A 7216-nucleotide genomic window follows, 5' to 3' on the forward strand; every position below is an offset into this window, starting at 1 on the left:
TAATATCTTTACAACAATCTCCACTTTGACTCTGACTTCTAGACCATTAACAACAGGGAGGTATGTGGTTGTGTGTGTGTGTGTGTGTGTGTGTGTGAGTGTGTGTGCGCACGCACGCACGCACGCATGTGCATCTCTATCTATGCTGTCATTTAACTTGTGTGGTGTATACTGCTGTTAGGAATATTTTCAGTAATGATATAATGACACTGAGTATTTGAAATCAATTGTATGGACTATTAAGCAAAACCACTCAAAAGAAAATGAAGAATATAAAAGCTTATATTTCTGTATGATCAGCCAAGCCACTTTTATGGAGATTGTTAGAACCAAGTAATTTAAAATAATGTTTTCTCTATTTAATTTATGATGAGAGAAATGTATCTTTTTTTTTTACCAAAGCCCAAAGTTGGTAAACTGAGAACAAATTCAGGGCCCCAGCTGCCTTTCTGCCCATTTAAATTGTCCATCAAGTTTGGATTGACCGAATTATTGTTCACGTTCTGTCCTAAACTATTAAATTGATGCCATGGGTGTTCAAAGGTAAAGATCATCATATCTATTCCAAAAATAATTATATTTCAGGGGAAGGAAGAGTTCCAGCATGTTGTGACTGAATAATGGCTACCCAAAGATATCCATGTCTGAATCCCCAGAACCTGTGCCTCTGTTATATTACATAGCAAGGGGGGAATCAAATTTATAGATGCAGTTAAGGTTTCTATTCAGCTGACCTTAAAATAAAGAGATTATCTGGGTGGGCCCAAAGTAATCACAAGGGTCTTTTAAATGGTGAAAAAGGGAAGCAAAAGAATCAGTCAGAACTGGGAAAATGGCATCCTGAGAAAGACTCACTGGCCATTGCTGGCTTTGAAAATGGAAGGAAGGGCTCCATGAGCCCAAGAATGCAAGCAGCTTCTAGAAGCTAAGAAAGGCAAGAAACGGATCTTCCCCTACCTAAGGCTTTCAGAAAGGAATGAAGCCATGCCCATACCCTGACTTCAGTCCAGTGAAAGTCATGTCAAACATCTGACCTTTAGAACTGTAAGATAACAAATTTGTGTTGTTTTAAGCCACTAACTTTGTGGTAATTTGTTATAACAGTTAGTCAATCAGTCATTTGGGATTTTTAAAGGTAAAAGTGTGTGTGTGTGTGTGTGTGTGTGTGTGTGTGTGTGTCTTATCAGTGTATATATAATATATACACACATGCATTTGCAGTGTTATTAAATATGAGTTTTTAAACATGATGATAGGCTAATATATCTAAGTTCAGATAAAGTTCTCATTGTTTGTTCTTTTTAGGGGAAAATAACCCAGTGGTACTATAAAATTACTTGGAAAATCTCAAATCTTAAAATGTAACTCACTTCCGTTAACTTTAAAGAGAGCTATATAACTAGAGACTCATCTCTGGGGAAATCAAAGTCTGAAACCACTATACTGAGTGTTTTGGGCAGGAAGTTACCAGAGGATGGTCTCCATGTAAAGAACAAGGAAAGCCTAGTGTCCAGGAAGGAAGGGATCCAACACAAGAGCTATGAAGGGAATCCTCAGGATTGTACTGAAGAGAGATCCCAAGATGACAGTGGAACACCAGAAATGAGGGATTCCATACTAGACAGGCCAGCTATCTCTAGGGGAGACAGCTTTGAAAAGTGAAGCTAGGTGATAGGAGGTTTGCAGCTCCATTATATTCTTACTAGAGGCCCTGTGCATGAATTCATGCACCAGTGGGGTCCCTCTGCCTGACCTGTGGGGATCAGGCCAAAACTGGCTCTCTGACATCCCCCAAGGGGTCCCAGATTGTGTGAGGGCACAGGCCAGGCCAAGGAACCCCACTGGTGCACAATTGGGGCCAGGGAAGGATGCAGGAGGTTGGCCAGCCAGGGAGAGACTGCGGGCAGGCTCCAGGGCGTGTCTGGCCTGTCTAGCTCAGTCCCAATCAGCTGGACCCCAGCAGCAAGCTAACCTACCAGTTGGAGCATCTGCCCCCTGGTGGTCAGTGCACATTATAGGGAGCAGTTGAGCAGCCTTAGCATATCATTAGCATATTATACTTTGATTGGTTGAATGGCCTACTGGTTGACCGGACACTTAGCATATTAGGTTTTTATTATATAGAGTGAGACCAGATAAGCAATCCATTGTTGGCTGAAACATCATTATGCAACACATGATTGTGTATTAGGAGAATGGGACATGGGAAGGTTGTTTGTGTGACGGAAGATGGAGTTTGAAAGCAACCTAAATCCTTATTTTCCAAAGTGGGAAGTCAAAAAATAAAGCCTAAGTAAACAAGTATTGTTTACAACTTCAAAATCTAGAAGTAACAAAACAAATGTGTTCTTTAGTCATTTGGAGGTAAATATAAAAAGAACCAGTGATATGAGTTGAAAAATGGTTTCTACTGGAGAGAAGGGTAGAGGGGCATTGGGCTGCAATCTCAACAAGTCTCATATCACTGCACCATACTTTTGGTTACATGTGTATAATTATGTTCAATAAACAACCTAATAAAATTGAAATTTTACATTTAAAATAAAATACCAATGAACAGTGTGTTTTAATAAGGACCCATACCTCCTACTTCTGCTAAGCTCAAAGCCTTGATCTCTCTAAGAGTTGTTGTTTATACAGATTAGCTCTTGGGCTTATTTATCAAACTTCCCCAGTAAATTCACCATGGGATAAAGAATCTGAAGGTTTGCATTTCTCAAAGCAAATCATTAAACACACCTCATTTCCTTAACCCTCTGATACTGACACAATTGACCCATATACTCAAAAGTCAGACAGGAATCCAAATATGCTAGCTGTAAGCCTGGCCTGGAAAATAAGATTTGGATTTGACTTTTCAATTGAAAAGAGGCTTTTTTCAAATTTCCCCAAAATTGAGACCAAGAATCCCTTGTGGGGAGAATCTGTAAAGAGGCCTGTCCAAGTATGCTGAAGAGTGCACCCATCACGGCCCCAAGGCCAGATGGGCCTCTGGCCTGTCTTTATGTAGTAGGTGCTGGGCCCTGAGCCAGGTTTGCCTTGCATGGGAGGTTAAAAGTAGAACAAGTATGTGTCCACCCTCCAGGGAGACTAGATTGAAAAGGCCAGGCGGGGAGCGGGGAGGCACAGGCTGGAGCACCTGAGCTACACATGTGAAGTCTCCTTTCTCTACCTCAGCACATTGCTCCGTGACTTTGAAGGAGAATAGGTGAAAGGAAAAGCAGAAGCTTTCCCTGCAATAGTTTCAAGAAGTTAAAAGTTCTTGCCTTATGAGGTTAGAATAAAGAAAGCAGGAGAAATGGGTCTCACTTACATAGAGAACTAGAAGAAAACAAGTATCTGCCATCAGTCAGTCAGCAGATTATTTATTGAGTCAATGTCCTACACCAGCCATTGGATGTCAAGCTTCTTGCAGTTCCTATGCTTTGCAAACTGTGACTTCTCAGTAAAAGTTAGAGACATGCTGATGTCTAGCTCCCTGACAAACTGAATCCTGTTCCATTTATCTGTCTCTCTCTCTCTCTCTCTCTCTCTCTCTCTCTCTCTGTCTCTCTCTTATCTCTCTCTCATCTTTGTTCTGGAAGTGTTTCTCTCCTTTTCTTCCCTTTTCAAATCTGGCTACAATATCTATTTGACATAATTTTAAATATGTTTTTATTGATTTTATTTTTTAGAGAGGGAGGAAGGGAGAGGGATAGAGAGATAGAAACATCCATGAGAGAGAAACATCTTTGATCAGCTGCCTCCTGCATGTTCCCTCCTGGAGATCCAGCCCACAAACCAGGCATGTGCACTGACTGGGAATCAAACCAGAGACCTCTTGTTTCATGGGTTGATGCTCAACCACTGAGCAACACCGGCCAGGCTATATGACATAATTTTAAAACAACCCAAAGCTAAATCAACAGTCAAGCACTAAAAATATAAGCCACAAGAAAACAAGCAGGTACATTTTATGTTACATTGCAATTTCATATTTTGTCTATTTTGCAGCCGGTAACAAAGCAAACAAATAAAAATGTTCTCTATTACTCCAGAAATACCATTCATGCCTTTTAGAACCTTTACATTAGAAGAAAGCTCCTTCTTTTGAAATTATTTCCATTCTATAAATCAGAAACAAAATTATTTCATAAAGTGAATTTTTGGCTTCCCTAACATTATGATAGCCTATAGATTTGGAAGAAATTACAAAGAAATGCTGTGAGCATTGAGGTGAACTCTGAGGAAGCATGGGTGTCCTTCCATGTAGTCAGCCAGTGCGAGTACACCACCCACATTCTGGAAAGTAGGAGGAGCACTGGGAGAAACTGAGGAGACTCAGAGTTTATTAGGCATGAAATGAGATTTCCAGGGTCAAATATATAGAAAGCAAGAAGCATAAAAAAATGAAGAGCTAAGACACTTTCCCCTGAATTCTCTCTCTTCTAGGACATCGTAGTGCAAAACTAAAGTAGACTAATGCATTTGCCAACAAAGTAAGGCAAATACCCTATGGCTATCCTTCCTTGAGGGGCCACCGTATTCCAGGCACTAGATAGACATTGTTTTGGATTCTCACAAGAACAGTGCTAGGGAAGCATTTCTATCCCCTTCCACAAATGAAGGCCAAAGCTCAAGCTGCTTAAACAACTTGTTCACATGACTGTTATATACCACTAGGGGCCCAGTGCATGAATTTGTGCATCTTGAAAGGAACTGTGGGTCTTGAGGCTGTGGTGGGCATGGGGGTGCGTCTCAGTCCATCCTCTGCACCCCCACCCAGGCCCTCCCGCTGTGGCCCCCAGTTCTCTGTCTGCCAGCAGCCCCGCTTCCACTGCTGCCACTACCATGTGCTGACAGCACCGGCCCCGCTCGCACCCACTGAGGCGTGGAGCAATTGGAGCTGGTGCCAGCAGAGGGTATAAGCAGGGCCGGCACTGTCAGCAGGTGCAAGTGGTGGCTGCTGCCCCAATTGCCCCCTCAGGAGCAGGAGGAGGTGGAGAAGCCCTCAGGAGTGATCAGGGACAGCAGCCGCCACTTGCACCCACTGACGGTGCCAAGCAATTGGAACCAGTACCAGGTGCCAGCAGTGGGTGCAAGCGGTGGCTCTGGCACCTACTGTGGGTGCAAGGGCGGCTGGTGCTGGTAGTGGGTGCTGGCAGGGCCATCGACAGCAGCAGGTGCGAGAGGTGGCTGCTGGCCCCGATCGCCCCTCAGGAGCAGGGGGTGGTGGAGAAGCCCTGGGGGCCTATCAGGGCCAGCAGCTGCCACTCACACATGCTGATGGTGCCAAGCGATCAGGGCGAGCACCAGGCACCAGCAGCGGGTGCGAATGATGGCTCCGGTGCCAAAAGTGGGTGCAAGCAGGGCCAGCACTGGCAGCAGGTGCGAGCACCAGGCGGGACCATGGCATGCATGAGCAAAGAATTTTCAGTAACCATCAGAGGCTCGCCCTGATGACAGCGACCAGTGCCCCACCTTGGTCTGGCGCCCCCACTCACCTGCTCCACCATCCCGCTGCGGCTGACGCTCGCCATGTTCTGTGCTCTGCCGCCTGCTGCCAATGCCCACCATGTTCCACGTGTGCCCCCTGGTGGTCAGCATACGTCATAGCGACTGGTTGTTCAGTTGTTTGGTTGGTTGTTCCACTGTTTGTTCTATTTGCATATTAGGGTTTTAGTCAGGATCCTAACCTTGGCCCATCAGATGGATAGGTTCCAAATCCATCCTCATTCCAAACTGCCTGTCAGTGTGTTATATAGGCATCTGAAAAATGTTTGTCAAACTAATGAATAATATATACACTGAAATATTACTCAGCAATAAAAAAGAATGAAATCTTGCCATTTGTGACAACATGGATAGACCTAGGGGTATTATGCTAAGTGAAATAAGTCAGATAGAGAAAGATAAATGCCATATTATTTCACTTATGTGTTGAATCTAAGGACATAAATGAACAAACAAACTTGTAGATACAGAGAACAAGTTAATGGTTGCTAGATGGGAGGGAGTTTGGGGGGTAGGTGAAAAAGGTGAAAGAGATTGAGAAATACAAATTGCCAGTTATAAAAATAGTCATGGGGATCTAAAACACAACATAGAGAATATAGTCAATAATACTGTAATTACTATATATGGTGCCAGACGAGTACTAGATTTATCAGGATAATCACTTTGTAAGGCATATAAATATATAATCAATATTTTGTACAGTTAAAACAAATATCATATTGTATGTCAACTATAATTGAAAAATAAATTTTAAGAAACTAGTAAGTAAATGCAGGAAGTAGGTTCAGAAAAAGGGAATTCCAAAATATAGGTTTACAACTATTAGAAGAAATACATATACGTAAGTCTTAGGTAAGGACTTTTGTATTTCTTAAGGAATATATATCTGGAAGTGAGATTGAGTAAAGAAAAGTTGCTAGACAGTAATCACTATTATTCTAAAAATAATCTCCTAGGGCAATAATGAAAGCCATTATGGGAACATCAAAAACCAACTAAAATAATATTAATGGGAATTTTTGAAAAAAGAAAAACAATCTTGGAAGCAAAAACATAGATTGTTATTTTTATTCTATTTATTTCAATGATGTTATACTAAAGAATTTATGTGGCTCCTAATAAACTCAAGACTACATAATACAAGATCCTCAGATGCATCGAATTTCATAAGGGTAAGCAATGGAATATATATTTCAGCATCTTAAATGAAATTAACAAATGATAATGATACTTATCTCTGGGGATATTAGATACTAATAACATTGCTTATTCATGTTAAGTGCCAAATGCTTTTTAAATCTTACAGTTCTACTTAAATTAATACTATCCATTAATTCTATCCTATGGCATTAAGTACTACACGTTAATTATACATCTTAGGTTGTTTCCTTGTAACCAGTTTTACTTGTCTTTAATTGGGTCTTCTTTTGTTTGAAAGAAGCCCGATCGCTCTCATTAAATTTGTTGCCTTCTTTAATTAGGTTAGCTAACTATTAAATTGACTGAATTATCAATTACATGATCTCCCCTGTGCCTAATACCATCTTTGATGCTGCATTCCTTAAGTAGAAATAGGATAGACTTTCACCAATAATATGGTGTAGGAAGAATGCAGGATTTCCATTTCCTTTCCAATGATCTACCTTTCCTGCTGAGTATGCTCTTCCTCTTCCATTACCCTTACTCCAGATCACTATAGTTATCATCACATATGCCATCA

Source organism: Cnephaeus nilssonii (genome assembly GCF_951640355.1).
Source record: "Cnephaeus nilssonii genome assembly, chromosome: 8".
In the NCBI taxonomy this organism is placed as follows: domain Eukaryota; kingdom Metazoa; phylum Chordata; class Mammalia; order Chiroptera; family Vespertilionidae; genus Cnephaeus; species Cnephaeus nilssonii.